Raw genomic sequence first — 18,587 nt, 5'->3', positions numbered from 1 at the left:
AAGTTGGTCGATTTGCATGGGATTAACATAAAAATGTATGTTTTGTAATAACTTTAAATATATTATTTTCCGATACAACGATATATAATTTCTTAATTAACTGTTGTACCCTCTTGGTCAGGTAGTTTGCCTAAAATGAGGCAGCGTAGGGGTTGGGCCGTGCGGCGCGCGCCGCACCGTGTGAAAGCTCCCATAAGAACCAATGCACCTTCACCGAGTTGTCCGGCGTGGACGCCGCGCGGCGCGGTCGTCCGGCTCAAGGTGCATCCGGCGGTAACTCGCGCGCCGTGCGGCGAATTCGCCGCGCGGCGCGCGCCGGACATAGTGTGAAAGGACTCATATACTCCCATAGCCCTACGCCGGATCCGGCGGGCGCCGCACGGCGCGCGCCGCGTCGTGTGAAAGAGGCGTTACACTATATCATCCACGCCCGCAGCGCTAGAGTGATTCATAATTGTTAATGAATGGAGTTGAATAGTGATGTGTCTTAATTACTGCTGGAAACATTGGAAACATTTTAATTTCAGTAGGTGCATTCAAATTGCGTTGGCGGTATATTTGAAATCAATTCAGCATTGTCCGCTTTGACTCAGTAGAGTTATTACTACGACAGACTCCAAGGTTTGGTGAAGCGGCTCCTTTTTGACTTGCGCAGAAGTTTCTTGATACCAAACCTAGAACAGAAGTATATCATGTGGTTGTTACTGTATTGAATTTTCAGTAATAAGCAGCTAATTTAAAATATAACGTTTAACTATTGTCTGAAAATAAACCGTATACATTTGGGCTCTATAGGAATCACGCTCCTCTTGCAAAAGCAGTCCAATTAGGTTAAATCAGGTTAAGTGTGTGTAGGCTATTCAATACTAATCCTTATAGGATTGACCGGGACGGTGACGTCGTCCTGTAATCCATCTACTGTACTAGGAGGTCATGAATTGTGGATATTAATGGACATGCACTGTGGATGTGATACTCTTGGTGTGGATTAAAGCCAAAGCCCGCACTAGTGAATACTACGATTACCCGCAGTACTATCCTGATAATTAGACCAGTTCGTTAATTACAAAGCAAAAATGTGGTTCGGATTCCAATGTAAACTTAAGGTCCCTTAGTCGCCATTGGCTGTATGGGCTATTAATTCATGTGTCTAGGGAACATACACCTAGTCACTCACAAGACGACAAGATCGCGCCACTCATCCTACACTCATCCTTCACACATATTAGGATTAAAATATGCACCTAGTAGTGACGTCCCTATCTTAAATAATTGATATAATTGATTTATTTGATTTTCATGAAAGTATTCTTTAAATATTCGGTATTTGTAGATTTGTTTTTGCTTATGACTTGAAGTACGTGCAACCTTATAATTACCCTAAAATGAGAGAGGAAATTTTGAATCACGATATACTGTACGTTAAAACCTCAGATGATATAGAGTGAAAAGTATACTTGCAGTGTCCATAGTCAATGGTAACACTAAATACTGCTCACAAACGAGATCTCTTCTGTTATCAATTTTTCAAACTGGTAGATTGTTTGGTGTTCCCATTGTGGATGCACAGCAGTCTACCACTACGAGCGTAATTTGAGCATTTGATTTGGGAAAAGGAAAATTCTAAAATTCATGATTTTGTAATTTTTGACCGCAAATCTCCCCAAAAATGTAAATACCTCTTACAAAAGTTGGGAGAACATCTTTCCCTCTTTTCCCTACCCAAATTACGCCGATAACAGCTAGTTCGTGTGGGGTCGTAGGAGATTTCTCTCAAAGTTTCGGAGATATCGGTGAATGGAACTCAGCGGCCGGTGTGGGAGAAAGTAAAGGGAATGCAGTTGCAAAATTAAGATCAGCTTTCTTGACAGGTATTTGACCTGCAATCATACATAACGCCCCGCCCTGTATGCTGTGCAAGTTGTTGCGAAGGTCATTAATATGGACTGGGTGGGAGTGTACTTAGAAATGATATGGTCGTGTATCACTTCACACTCTAGATATATATGTCGTTGTATGATGCATTTTCCTCTATCGTTTAAATGTATTGTGTACCGTCTACAGACGAATGATGTGGATACTGTAGCCTAGTAGATTTTAATCGCAGAGTCAGGTTTTTTACTGTAGATAAATGTTTTTTTTTCATGTGACCTTTCATTCTACCATAGGATATGACTGAAATATATTTTTTTTAATTTGGCGGGATTAAACGGTCGCTGTAAAAGAAAGGAAATGTAATTTTACGACATCGTACTGGAAATAAGTTATTTAGGATTTATTTAATGGAAACATGGAAATGGAATGTAAAATTTACTGTTTTTTATTGGAAGTTAAAGGTCACGAGTTAAAGAAATCTTAGTAGTGGAAAACATTTGACTATGTTTCATTATTGTCTTCATATACAGGGTGTCCGGTCATAAGTGTTAAATAAAATTTTGCATCAAACTACATGGTAATGGCGACATAATGACGCACATTTGAGGTTCCCAACCTCAACCGTTAGGGAATAACAAATAAATTAAGATTTTTCAAAAAAAATTGTAGTTGTTATGAAAAAGGTTATATTACTCTGTTAAAAATGCAATAATTGTTAGTTTAAATATCATTTTCAGAATCCTCACAAAATTTTAAATAGATATAACACATAATCACTGGGGTACGGAAAAATATTCTACTTATTTTCACGTAAAATATCAAATTATTCGTTGCCTGCAGTTGAATGTATTATTCTTCACAATAGCTTTTCTTTGCCCTACCATGTTTTTTCACAACAATGATTTAATTACATTAGGAAATTTTAAGCTTGGTAAAAACTATTATACACCATTGGAAAGCCCTTTAAATAAGGAAGTTTTTAGTGATATTTGTTAAACTCAGCGGATCTCGGTAACCGAGAAATAAATCGCTGAATGTTATTTAAATTTTCGTCGGTATTAAAAATAATTGTTTAACTTAGAAATTTAAGTAGAATATTTTTCCGTACCCTAGCGATTATGTGTTATATCTATTTAAAAGTTTGTGAGGATTCTGAAAATGACATTTAAACTAACAATTATTGCATTTTTAACAGAGTAATACAACCTTTTTCATAACAACTACAATAATTTTTGAAAAATCTTATTTTATTTGTTATTCCCTAACGGTTGAGGTTGGGAACCTCAAATGTGCGTAATTATGTCGCCATTACCATGTAGTTTGATACAAAATTTTATTTAACACTTATGACCGGACACCCTGTATATGTATTGATAGTTTTCAAGGTATATAGTGTGAATTGAATTCCTATAACCGAGTGTTTGGTAGTCAGTGTCAAAGATTTTAAGGCATATTATGAACTCTCTAATTGCGTTAAAAGTCACAGTTGATAGTTACATGTCACTTCTTCTGGAATCAACCATTTTTACATTATTCAAATCTTCTCGACATTTCCTATAAATATATTATTTTTTCGGTTTTTGGCCAACATCATGAAATTTGCGATGGCTTTTTAAGAATCTACATTAGCCTAAATATTTTATTTAATAAAGTATAGTTTTTACAGTAAAATCTATTTCTTTGTAAATTTGACTTGACAATTTTTTTAGAAAAATCAATAAAAAGGGTGCCACAACTTGCTTAAGCGTTTTTTTTTTTTTACTATACTTCCTGGTGAAAACTGTCAATAGTATAAAAACTTCCCCATATTTTAAGATTCAGCAACACATTGGCCCCATTGTAAGCCATTTTCCTGTATATATTCCTGTAAAACAAACATTTTCAAATTTGCTTAACAAGTGCAACTCAATATGATCTTTACTATATACTACCATTGACTATTGGATACTGAATCAATAGTCAACAGTTGTATCAATAGTAAAAGACAATCCTTAGTATGATGGAGTTTCCAAACAATGGTGGTTGAATGTATAAATGCAACTTTGTCACCCAAGGTCGCAACTGGTGCTTACGTTATCAGGTCAAGGTCGTCGCTTATCACACGTTAATCTTATCAGCCACGTATCACAAATCGCACCGTTACAATGTCTTCAATTGATCGAAAATTGTGTTTCAAAATAGTGAGAATTTATTAATTTTTTTTTATTTGTTGAATTTCCTATGGTTTAATTAAATTAGCTGTGTGGCAGAAAAAATTAATACCTCCATCCTAGTTTTAATAAAGTAAATTTATATGATGACAATATAAACACAAATAGTTTTAAATTTCTAAAGCTCTACCACAAGTATCCAGTCATCCACGGGACATTAGAAAATTAATCCTATTTATTATCTTCTAGTACTTCTTGGCAATTTGTTGAGTTTTTAAACAAAAAGTGTAAAAGTTAACTGTTCAATGACAATAACTATTTTGGATGACCTAACCCCGTGGCGTGTGGTTCACTGGCTCAAACCTTGATACATCGCCAACCTTCGGAATTGAAAGTATTTTCTTGAGGAATTTGCTTGTAGTTGTTTGCCAAAGACTCATTTCGTTAGTAAGTTTTAACAGTTCAAATGGCAATTGTAATATAAAAATTTAAACCTACCTACATTAAACACCATTTCGTAATTTTTTCTTTTAGGCATTTTTTGAAAACGCTGCAATCCTTTTTTTTACTTCATTAATTAAATAAGTAGGCCTATTTAATTAAATATGTCGTTGAAAACACAAAAATTTAATAAGTCGTTCGTAAATAATATAATCGAAATCAGCAATACATTTTGAAATAGTATGTTCCTGAATTTCTTTAATATTTCCAAAAGTTTAGTCCTGGATGAAACATGTTTTGCATACTATTACAACATTGTTTTACAGTATTAATATTTTGAAGCAATGTTTTTACTAAGTGTTAAATTTTTGTTCTTTGTAAATGGGTATCTGGTGGTTCTAGTGTAAATCTAAACTAGGATTTAACCTTTCTACCTTTTTATCTTTTTTATTAAAACCGGGACATGAAAAATCATTTTCAAGACCAATTCCTACCCTTAAAACATCCATTTTGACCCATTTGAATCAGAGATAAGATTGAAAACGAAAGGCATAAAAATATATATTTTCCTTAAATGGTCTAGCTTGAAATGTAAACCGTCTTGTCGGATTCATTAGCTGCTCAGTTGCAGCTTTATAAATCAAAATACTGCAGAATTATTGTTGAACTTTTTAATGGCTAGTTGGTGTGAAGTACAGTAGTCAATATATCTAGTTTAATGGATAATATATGTCGTTAACACTCTTAAATTTTAGACCATTTAGGCCTACTTTTTTTATCATCAACACTACTCACGGATACAGGTGGGTGTTAAATCTCCTCAAACAGCGTGTGCGCGTGTGCGTGTGCGGATGTGTCTGCGCTGGCCAGACGTTACGCTCTACATACACTCTGGCACGTGTCCTAAACATACGTCATCTCTCAGACGGCGACATCACAGAGTACAGAAGTAGCCACACATACAGGTCACGAGACATATCTGGTGTGTAGCAGGACCTCGATAGCAAGTGCATACACATTGTCACATTAGACATGTATGTATGACGTCGATTAGGTGCTTTTGAATTCCAAGTTCTTAATATCCGACCGTTGTGAAAAATCTCGAAATACATCGAACATTGCATTTAATTTATCAAACAATAAAGCCCCAGTGGTTGAGCAGTTCCAGGTTCCAGCCAATATAGAGGGCTCAATCACATCAGATTATGCTATAAAATCACCATTATTTGTTGTTAAGAACAATCTTTTATGCTTGGAAATAATGGGGGTTTACATGAACAACTGAGGTGTAAAATAAAGGAATCTTCAGTATATTTCCTTACAGCAGTGATCCTCTTTTTAACTCATAGATCATAACCTAGATGGTGTGGTTCAAAACCTAGATAACAAGTCATAATGTTTGATGCATACTCTACTCTAAATATCTCACCCTGCCAAATTAAACGCTGATTATTGACACAAAACTTATTCATAGGCCTACATTGAATTGAGCTTAGAATCATTTTTCTGAATACAACCACAGATGGGTTTTTGATAGAACTTGAATGCAAACGAATGATTAAAATATTCAACGAAACGATAGAAAAATTATTATTTAAGTTATTTTAAAATTTGCAGCATTTGCAGAAACAAATTTTTGGCAGGTATTTCGATCCATAGAATACGTTTAAGCACTTGAATTCGACGAATTAACGGCTGAATAAATGATAGGCCTAAAGAGACAAACAATTGGTCTCTAATTAGCAATTAAGTGGATCAAGGATTTTCACAATAAGTTCACGGTTTAGCCACTGCCTCTCTTGTCATTGAAATAATTACATTGACACAATCACATTGGTCAGTCGCGTGGCTTAGTTAATTACAAGCACTAGCAACATAGTTAAGACAGGCGCTAAAGCTGTTGACCTGTTGTACAATTTTACTCGAGAGCTTTCAGCATGTTATTTTTAACTCTTCTGTAATTTGTGTAAACAACTTTTACGAGTATTTTGTGTGTGAATCTTAAGAGTAGAACAAGTAATAGTGACTCTCTAATCTTCAAGAGTATTCTGTAAACTGTATTATTAACTTTCATTAATATATTTTACAAATAACTTCAAAGTAACTACAAATAGTAGTAAGTAAATACCAAGTATATTTTGTAACCTACTCATTAATTGTTCATCATGCTAATTGTGCAGTTAACATGGTATGGAATCTATAACAATAAGTTTTGGAATTAATTATTTTAACTAACCTTAAGCAGGCCCCGGCCACACGAGGCGAATTTAAGCCGCGCGGCTTATCTTCGCGCGAAGATAAGCCGCGCGAAGTGCCTGGCCACACGGGGCGGATGAACCGCTTCCTGTTGGGTTTTCACAGTATCAGTACTCTATTAAAACATAGTTCAGTTCACTCTTTTTAGTCATGGGCGAAACACTATGTTAGTTTGTGCATTAAAAGCGTGTGGTGATCTGGAACGTTAACATAAATCATTGAGTCCATCCCTTCATAACGGAAAACAATTTTTTGTGTTCCAAACCTTTTACGAGCACATGCGGAACCATAGTTCGGAGTTCATATGTATCAAACATTGTTTGAACACCACACAACCGGTAAAAAATACACAAAACAAACTCAAAAACCACTGGAAATGTCCGAAGAATATCTCCAATAAGCGCGGCTGCCGCGCGGTCGAACCGTATCGTGTGGCCACTCTCATAAGACTACGTGTGTCATCCCCTCCAACGCGGCTTAACTTCGCGCGGTCGGGGGATGACATGTTGCGGCTCAACCGCACATGCGGCTAAACTTCGCCTCGTGTGGCCACTCTCATTTGATTCAATGTGTTGTCGAAGCCCTTAACTTCGCGCGGCTTATCTTCGCGCGGTTAAACCGCCTCGTGTGGCCGGGGCCAAGCAATATTTGGTCATTTTACTGGATTAGTTATTTTCATGGGATACCATGTTGTAATGTTATGTTTGATGGCTATAATGTTAAAATACTTGTCTAACTCAAAATCCAACATTACTTATAAATTTTAAAGTTTACGTTTTTCATACTATATTTTTAGTCATGTTTTGAAGCTGCAAACGTAACAAATTAATGGCTGTTACATACCTGGTACACTGCTTATAATTTAATTACTCAAACCTAAAGCAACATTTGTTCAAAACCAGTATTGACTGCAAAGAAGCTCGTTAGTAAAAGGGGGGTTCTTATAAACTTGCAATAATGGATAAAAGGTGTTAAGTATAATTGCCGCAAGATCACAAAATATTATTCAACCGACCAATGTAATTAAATTCGTATTATAAAGCTGAACATCTAAAATTTGTGTGAATTTTTCAGTACTGGAATCTAAAAGTAGATTATAGTTTGCTGAAAGAGATAAGGGATTTCCTACTGCTTATCATTAAGGTTCTGAGTAGTACATAAAACTGTAGTCTGGGAAAGCCACTCATAAGCTCATGTCTAATCAATTCTGAAGATGTGCCGTCTGGAGCCAAATGTAAGTGTTATGAAACTCAAGTTAAGAACTTTTCACGATTGTGGTGACTCATGAGATTGTTATTATTGATATGTAATCATCTCACTTCATTCCAAAACTCCAAACTTTACTATTCAACTTTAAAATGTGCCGTTTTAGTAATTAAATAGTTTTAGTTTATTTACAACTTTGTACATGCAACTGACCTAGTGTGGTTTGAGAAATAGCCACAGATAATGATCATAAACTAAACTTACCTATCCTATCCGCCGCAGCAAGAGAAATCCGGACCTATTTTTTACAAGACTTGAACAACTAACCATTTCCCAGACGCTATAAACAATCCAGGAGAACAAATGATTCAGCATAAGAACAAATGACTCCGCCAGAGCTAGCAGATAGTAGACAAGACGAGTCTATTTTGACTAATGGAATCTTTCAACAAGCGGCTAGAGTGGACGATTCCTTGTAGAGCTCGGCGGTTATCTCTCCATGGAATATTGTGACAAGCCTCCATGACAAATCACAGCCAGATTTGTTGTGATAGTCTGAAATCTCTGAGATATCTGACTAATGGCTTTGCAAGTCTCGATGCAATCGGACAAATCTGACACAAGATATGCAGGACATCTTCTCCGTATGTGCCGTTTAATCCTTTAAATCAAGTAATCAATTAAATAGATTTACGCAGGTGTTCAATTTCTTATTTTAATAATATACAAATGTAAGTTATATTGTTCAAGCCTTTGTTTTATATAGACCAAAAATAGCCTTATGTTGGCCTTTTATCGGGGAATTTTGTACCTAAAGAAACATTCTTTATTAAGATTTCCAATTTTGTCATTTGATTGTCATGAATCTCAATGAATATTTTACTTCCTATACACCCAGAAGATCTGTTTTGAGATCGTCACGGGACTTACTAGGTACTACGGGGTCCATACTACAATCATCTTCAGGAAAAATATTGTTTGTATTGGTATTACGATTATAAAAAAACAACAGTCATTTGCCGCACTCGAAATGTATGGCCGCACTCAGCTGGTTCTTGCGGCCATCTACAGTTATCGAGCGGCAATGACGTACTTTGCACTCTTGATACGTAATAGCTATTTACATTACAAGTGTAGTAAGAGCGTTTTTACATCACGCAAGTGAATGTTGTGCAACGAGCGTAAGCGAGTTGCATAATTCACCTAAGTGATGTAAACACGCTCTTGCGTAACGTGTAACGTACAAGATTTTACCTGACCCGACAATATACACGGGGCTACGTACAATATTTTTCACTATCCATTTCACTCATCTTCTAAGAGTAACGTTCTTTTACAAACAAAAGCTAGGTTAGGAACATACTTTAAAGCATAACAATAACATTCAAACGCACAGCTGATTTCTAGCGTTGAACGTCGTTGGCTCCATAGAGGTATAATTTTTAAGTTATCCACTCAATGTTATTTAAATGGGTTTCATTACATCACCGAGTGAGTTTTTTGATACTTTACATCACTCGAGAAGTAAGGAAGTTGTATACATCACGCTTAGGATAGGGAAGTTTAACATGGCGGGTTAGGTAAATTCCTTTATGAATTATGGATATATTTGATTTGACATTTGGGGTTTTGGGGTTTTGGGGGATTTGCAACAGTTATGGGTACATATTTTTATTTCAAGGATATTTTCCTAACCAAATTATTTGGGTAAAAATACGCCGAAAAGTGTCCCTTTCTTAATTGGTCGTAATTGGAGAAACATATACAGTATGTTGGCTAGTGTTCATGAGTTACTTTTGTGTCAAATCCCTTCCCGTCGATTTTGTAGTTTTTGTGAAGAAAACTTGCACACAGACTTAGACGAAACCACCTTTTCATTACATGGGTTACACCAGTTACCTACATTGGGTATATTTATAACTGTACAGTACTTTACATTCAGTAATTTACACCAACGTAGTGGTTAAGAAATAATATTAATTATTATTATTATTTATTCCCCGGTTTCCATCACAGATCACCTTCTTGTAGTCGTTTAGGCATAATATTTGGTTTTGTTTCCGGGTACAATTTTGGCACTGTTTCCGGGTTTATCTTAAATTAAAATGGGCTTTGAAACAATCTGTTGTAAAAAAAATTTTAGATTTAGTTTATTGTAAATCGCCACACACAGACAGGTAGACATATGTTATCTAAAAAATCCTTCATCTAGCTAGCCAGCCGTACAGTTTATAAAGTTGACCCGGAACAAAAGAAGGCACTTTTCCGGGTTCACTCGAAAACAATCAGATGGGTTTAGAAACCTTCTAGTTTCTATAGATGAATTAGTAAATAAATTCTAAACTGCCATACTCAGACAGGTGGACTATGAGAACTGTAGCCTTCCCCTCGCTCAGAGCCGGTTGGCGGTTGGCGGTCGCCGGTTTCCCAGTTGCTAGTTGCCAGGTATGGCTATGTCCTCAACCTTGCTCGGTCGCCGACCCGGCCTTCAACAGCTGATTTTGGCACTCCCGCATTCCCGGGTCACGTGATCATATGACATGAGCATCTCATGCATTATACAATAAACTGCGCAGCTCCGGAGCGCGTACCGTCTCGTCCCATCTACGAGCGTTGATAGCGCAAGTGTTATCGGATGAGGTACTTTTCTGTGACGAATTGTGGGCATTTGAATGGATGTTTGGGTTTTAGGGATCTTGTAAAGATTTAGCCCAAGGATCAAGTTCATCTGGGTCCAGTTTATAACCAATAGACTATGACTTTTCAGGATCGATCCGTAGACCCTTATGATTGAACATTTTCACTTTCCTATGTTGTTGATGACCTTAACATTCAAATATATTAAATTAACTTCATTATATATAAATGGGGTGCCGAATACATATTTGCACGAAATTCCTCGTTTGTACGTTTAATCATGCTTATTTGTGCCAACCTTTGATTATATATCCTTTTTTGAAGACTTTTAAAATGCCTACGACAACAACAAAAACTTTACCCGTTGTGTACCACCGCCCTCCAAGTCGCGCATTGCACAACCAGGGTTATCCCATGTGCTTCTGGCAGCTGGCGATGGCGATGGCGCCGACAGCCTGGGGACGTGCTATCACATGGTGATAACATGGGTGGTCGAGCTCTTATCACTACCAATGTGCGACATAAGTGCAACTGACGTCATTGTCATTGTTTGTGTACTAATGGCGTCGTCTGCAGCGGAAATTCTGGCGTCGCTGGATGAGATCTGCAGAACTTTGGATACTAAAAAAGTAGGGGGTATTAGTTTACCCTGTAAAGTAGGCTCATAGATTAAACATACTCCCTTAGTAGGCTTTTATGGTTTTGAAACTGGAGCTGTCTTGGGTAAAATATATAAATGGTCCTGACTAATGAACCAGCTGAAAAAGTTGAACAAGGTATCTCACTCATTTTACACTCACCTTCCATTTCATTTCGGTAGTAATACTCGTTAGTATCGTCCGAATCTCACGACTATTAGGGGCTTTACTAGTGCGATACTATTTTTGAAAGAAGGCATACAGCTTCTTCATGCCGTCCTAAAATACAATTGAAGTTTGAAAAATATTCAGTAAGATATTTTTATCTATCTAGTAAAAAAATGTTATCTATGAAGCGATGAATATTTTCACCATATATAAATCATTACACTACAAACACATGGGCTATTGAATCTTCATGGCAACTTATACATATCATACTTATTCGCCATAATCTAAATTCGTCTACAGGTTTTTTGTCGCATATGTTATTTTATCAACTATTTTAATCGCTTAACGATCTCAACGGTGTCATGTATTTAGCATATGCTACCGTAACGTCGCAATATGTGATAAGAAAGGCGACGAGAATTGGCGGCAAAGTACGTCTGTTATCAGCGGGGGCCGCGGCGCAATGACCTTGTGATAAGAGCCCCTCACTGAGGCGCCTTGTAAAGGTGAAGGTGGTGCCTCGAGATTTTGAATCATTATCAAATTGATTAGAAATTATCATAAATTAGATTTGTATGTTGGCGGATTTACCAAGGTGGTACAGCCACGTTAAGATTCTGCCATTTTGGTATTCTTGAGAACTAAAACTGATATTAAAAACTACGGTAGGCTCCCTCTTGATGAACCAATGTAATGACAAAAATTGTCCGACTAAAGAAATGTCACTTATGTCGAGTGTGGTCAGGAGGAGTTCGAATAAGAAGGAGGCCACTGTATTTTGTCATCAGAACTATTAGTACCTATAGCTGTAAGTAGTTATAATACCCGCGCCGCAGCAAACATGCAGACCAAGCGAATTTCCAATCCATCTAGCAGTATTTCTACTAAAATATTCCTTTAAAATAGTAAGATTTTTTCAATTTAAATAACATTAATTTTAACGATTTTGCTGCTTATAGGGAAGGTAATGAGGTGTGTTTTTGATTGAAATGTTGATAGCTTAGTATAAAATACACAAAGTTGCCAAATATGATAAAAATATATGAAAACAAACAAATTACATTAGTTAATTTATTCTTCTAAAGAATAACCTGTGGTTTAAAAAATAAAAATTTGAGTTATCTCCACAACCGTTTGAAGTACAACAAAGCTTCAATTAGTAAATGATTTATTTTTCTGAAAACTACTAAATAGTTTGCAAAAATGCGAATTTTTATATTTTTAAGGATCAAAATGGAAAAACCCACTTTTAGTCCCTAAAACCCCCATAAACCCCAGTTCCCATAGCAATCATTACACGTTTGTACCAAATTTAATAACATTCAGAACTTCCTCTTCCAATGTTACATAGTATGATGGTTGACAGAGACATGACGGATACAGTTTACTTTATCATAGAGCTTAGCACGATTAAATAGTTTGTGATTAACAAAGTAAAAGGTAATTTATATGAGCACACTGTTGGTGACCCAAGAAACCATGTTTGATGTCAAACAGGGTTAGTACATTAACATTGACATATATTGTATAGTTTACGGGAGTGTGGCTGTAATCTATGTTCTAAGATTATTTAAGCCAGTACCCGCGAATTTCATAATTTCTTATCTGTTACCTCTTTAATCGTGTAAATGCCAAAATTTGCTATTATCATTTAATTAAATTTAAATAAAAATAAAACCATTAGATATTTACAATAGATTTTCCTTCATTTTTTTAGACTACTGAAAGTTTAAAAGTACCTACTGTAATGGAATAGTTCTTCGGTGATAAACGCATATTCAAGAAGTGATCCACCTGTATTTAAATGCAATGTAGTAGTTATGTCTTTACCAATTAAATATGTACAAAAATGCAAAATGAACTTTATAATGCAACTTCAACAAAGCAATCTTTGCAAATACATTAATAATCTATCAAATGGTATAAAACATCGTAAATGTCAAATTCGCTGTGACTAAAGTCCACGGAAGAAAAACTCCTAATCCAAAATCTAAACTGGTTGACCTTTCCCAATCTGAGTCCCAAATCAAAAAACCGGGGCGCGGGGGCATCGGCGACCGCGATACTGTATCAAATTTGGAAATATTTCTTTATATGTTAAATAGCAGTGACGTCAATGTGTTAAAATGTGCGGAAAAAATGTTAAAAGTGTTTTAAATGTTATGTTGAGTAAACGTCGAGAACGTAGATTGATCCAAAATGAATGAATTAATAGTGAAAATTCCTTCTATACTTCTTATCGGAAAGATCTACTCAACTCAAATTATAAGGAATAATTAATTATTGTGTACATTTAGATATTTCTTACCCCCTTAATAACCGAGGGGTGAGAAATAAATGGAAAACACATTAATAGTGACACACAAGCTACCTTGTGGAAGGCTTATTGAACTTTTTCATTTCTGAGAAAGAAATTTATATAAAGTCCAGGTAAATATTAAAAATCAATCGTAGAACGGTTCCTGAAAATAAACATGAAATATATGGGCAAACGAGTTGGCCTAGTTACAGTGCTTCCCTAGTAAGCAGAAACTCGCCGGTTCAATCCTGAAAAGTGAAAAGTGAAAAGTGAGTTTTGATGGTTTGAAACTAGACCCATCGGTTTTATATCGTGTCCTGGCTGAAGAAACTTCAGGATGATCAGAGTCGGTAACACAGCTGTCATCTTAATCATGCATCACTTATCATTCACCGATCACAGCCTTAAAGTACGCATCACAATGTATCAGTGTCGTCAAATAAAATCAATACAATTACAAAATAAAATACATCAGCCTTCAACGATGTTCATACGTTCATTCCTAAAAAAGAGTTAATTTTATTAGATTAGCTGCCAACTTATGTTTTATCATTAAAAGTTTACCTTAACTTTTTTAGTATCACCGATGATTAAATATTTAAATATAACCTTTTTCACGGAGTTACAAACAATTCAAACAGAGCCTCAAGTTTGATAACAGCTGACCTTCCTCTCCCGAGTTATCGGTTGATAAGAGTCTGGTTCCCACTGGACCCTGATAGCAGCCCATTCATTCCAAGGTGACTGATAAACCTTATCACCTCCGGCCCGTCGTCGCTGGATGGTCGAAATCAGCTGGAAGTGGTGGTGTTTCCTTTTCCTTTATTGATGTGTCACTTCCTTTTAAAAATGAGCACCTTCGTATAGTCTTAGACATTGGTTCACATTGACGGCAATGCTACATGGTAAAGTATACCCTTTACTCCGTGGTTCTGCATGTAATTTTTTGTCACACTTTTTTGGCTGTTTCCATTAATGTGTTGCGGGGTGTAAGTACTGTACTTAGATTTAACTTTAAAGTGGAAACGAATCTACTGGTATTGAGATTACAATGTAATATATTCCCCCTTTGTAAACTCAAACCGCTGATTTAGGATACTAGATAGTTGCCATTTAAGACTGAATTAAAATATAGTATCGTTATTCGAGTTAGTTTGTGATCATCATTGTGTTATCCATTACCTCATTAACGATATTTAGACCTACGCGATTGCTAAAATATTCGATAAATTGGTTTTGATTATCTTGTAGCGTTAGTGGGCCTGTATGGGCGTTTGTAGATGTGATTTATCTAACCTTTTTTTAAACCATCGAATCAGTTCAAATAAGTAAAAAGTAATACATGTACAGTAATAGGCATAACGCTGAGTATGATGAAGACATGCTGTTACCCCGCTTTTATTCCAATCCAAGTTTTGCCTTGGTCGCTACAAGTGATCGTACTGAAGAGAGTCTATTTATTCTCTACTGATTAAAATAATAATGTTTTGTTTGAAAAAAATTTAGTACATTTCTTCTGGTTCTTTGAATTAGGGTTATTTTAATTAAAACATTATCAAGTAACTCATATTCAATAGGTTTAAACCACAGGAAGTTTGGTAAGCTTCTTATCTGCATTGTTTCCGATGCCCAGCAACCATGTCCTTACATTGAAACAATGTGTAGTTTCTTATCGGTTTATTATTTTACTTTTTGATGAAAAATGTGTTCTCGTTCTCTCCTCGGGCATGCCGGCATACTCGCGTTGATTTCAACTACGTCTTGAATTTTTAACACTATCTGGAGCTGTATATAATTAGCTAACACTCTGTATGTTAGTAGTAAAAATACTCCGTCCGTCATGCAGTAATATTAATTCTTTGTTTTGGTTTCAGGTACGAATATCATATGTGCTGTATTATTTTAATGGGTAAGTCATGGTATATTATTTTGAAAACATGTTGTGGACATTTTTTAAAACAATCTCTTAAAGAAAGGAATGAAAATAATCCATTAATAGAATCATCACAATGAAAATATTCAGATTTAGACTTATAGACTATCATAAACTTATATACAACTCTCTGTCCACGCTTTACACTGACTCTACAAAATATAACCACCTTTAATATTATTAATCTAGCATATTTTGACAGCCATATTTTGACTAGCATATTTTGTGTTGTATTATTCTCCACTGTGTCCTACAAAGATCGCATACACGTGTAGGCCTACACTAAGTAAGGTCGCTAGACTAGCAACAGATTACATATGGCGCCTCTGTGTGCGAGGGCAGTCGGTAATTAAGATTACAAACACTGTATACTGACCTGGATACCGCAACAATATGCTACAAGTTATTTGATATGAGGGATTGCATACATTTTTCGTCTCGATTAGTACACAAAATTTTCATATTTCATGTCATAAAAAAAATTGAAAATTGTGTTTTGTGTGATTTGGCGTGAGGAGGTTTAAAAATCCCAAGTAGGTATAAATATACTAAACAATACGTAATACTGTTTAGTTGTATGGGTCATTTTGTTAAATACTGCCCCAATATTACGAAATTGCACTGTATTTGACACCTACATTTTTGCAAAACATCTGTCATGATTCAGAAAACTGGATTGTGTATGTCTAATATTTTACTAACGATAATGGCCATAGATATTTTAGTCTGTTAAATGCAATCTTTTAGTATTTGACTATAATATTAAATAGTTTTAGCACAATTAATTTTAAACAAATTTCACTGTGATCCTACAAAACAACTTTAAAAAGATTTTAAAATATGTAAAAGGGGAAATCTTCTCTTAAAATGTTTAAATAGTGAATTAACTAGTTTAACATTCAAATTTAAATTTATTCAATTTTGCAAAACGTTTTTTTTCAAATGAGGCAAAACGTGTCCACTGTTTCTTAAGTCCCATACTCCAGTTAGCATCCTTTCACTAGTTTTTATTCCATTTTACTAATTTTTCCTGACGACCAGTAACACGTAGATTTTAGACAGTTACAGTTTAGTTAGTTTCACAGACTTGTGGCATTCCAATTATTATGTAAGTGGGGCCAAGCTAGGGAACATTGTAACAATCTAAATCTGGTGGAAGTGTTGTGCAACAGTGATGACTTGCACTTCATTCATTCTACTTGAAGACGAATAACTACCTAATTGCTTAATCAACTAACTTGTATTCGTTCATTGTCTTAACAATTGGTAATAAAGAGCAAGGCTTAAATAATGTTGTTAATATGTTTGCGTATTTATTTATTTTGTTATCATTGTATTGTTGGAAACAAAATTGCCCTCTAATTGATTTCTTTATCGTTGGTAAAGAAACTATATTGTTAAAAGATCAGCTATCTGTTTGATTTTTAAGAATAATTTAGCAAGACTGTAATTTTTTCATGTTTTTTCATTAATAAATTAGGGCCTCGATAAAATTAAGTTTTGAAGCTGTGTATGTTCATCTGGTCATAAAGAGACAGATTTGGCATTCTTCCATTTATTCACTTCTTACACATTATGATAATAGCTAGGTATTAAAAGGGCAATTTTGATATATGTGTTGACGATCTTGTCTTTTTTTAAGACTGTGGCTAAAGCGGTTTTTATGGTGCGGTTACAGTTTTTTTCTCGTACATACATTTTCACCACGCCAGAATATGTGTTTTTGGAACTTAAAATAACACATTAAAAGTTTCGAAGACTAGACAAATCATTACAGAGTTTTGCGAAATTAGCCGTAAATTTACCAATAAAATCATCAACTTTCAACATGTAAACATACAACAGTTGTTATCACCGTCAGATGCGTAGCTTAGCAACCAGCACTTGTCGTTGCTTTGCAACCATAACGTCAATATTTTGCAAGCTTGTTTCGTTGATCAAAAATATTCCCTTATTTATTAGTTTATCAGTTTTTTGACAGCCAAAACAGGGAATTGAAAATTATTTGTTGCGACTCACTTGCTACCGAGGGTCTAACAACCATTGGTTTGCCCATACGGCAGACACTAATTTTCACATTATGATTACCAAGTGACAAGAACGGAGACACTTACATAACAGTTTTGGCAGTGATAAGTGAAGTGTTTTACCAAGGAGGAGGTGAGAGCGGGAGTAAGCTGGCTCAGTGTCGCCGCCCAAACTTTGAGTGCTTAATTATGTAATTTTAGTTTACCGTCTCGTCGCAACTCGATTGCACAACGTCTTATGAATTACTGAGTTCAAATCATTCTAGATATTACGCAATATTTTTAATAACTACCCTTTTCTAGTCGTCATGATGTGTAAATGTTATCTTTCTATTAATTGGAATTGAGGAATCTAAATTTCAAATTTCGAATATTTATGTACCGGTACGTTGAAAATTGATTTTATTAGTTTATGTTTTACCGAATAACAGATTTATTTGAATCAATGATAGACAGCTACTAAATACAAAGTTACCACAATAAAATAAAATACCCCCGCCGCAGCAAACCTGCAGACTAAGCGAATTTCCATTTGCCTGATTGGATTTACACTATAATGACTCTTTAAAAATATCAGATTTATTCCCTATTTAAATAGAATTATTTTAAAGAATACTTAGGTTTGCTGCGACAGGGAGGGAAATTTTTTTGTAAAATTTTAATAGTTTAGTAGAAAATAGATGCATTTTCCAAATTTAATCAAAATATGTTCATAAACAAGCAAACTACAAACACTTGATTTATTCTCCATAAGAATAACATAAGAATTTTAAATTTACAATTTTTAGGAATTTTCTCCGTAACCATTAGGCACATAACAACGCTTCAATATACTAAATTATTTTTTTCAAGCTCTACAAAATCGTTTGGAAAAAATTTCTAAATTTTATGTTTTTTGGGTGAAAAATGGGAAAACCCAATTTTTACCCCATAAAACCCCCAACAAACCCTGTT

This window comes from Macrosteles quadrilineatus, unplaced genomic scaffold, assembly GCF_028750875.1.
Source record: "Macrosteles quadrilineatus isolate MER2022 unplaced genomic scaffold, UCM_ALF_1.0 Scaffold_9__3_contigs__length_116548681, whole genome shotgun sequence".
NCBI classification, from domain to species: Eukaryota; Metazoa; Arthropoda; class Insecta; order Hemiptera; family Cicadellidae; genus Macrosteles; species Macrosteles quadrilineatus.
The sequence above is the reverse complement of the archived record's forward strand: the minus strand, read 5'-3'. Positions refer to the sequence as shown.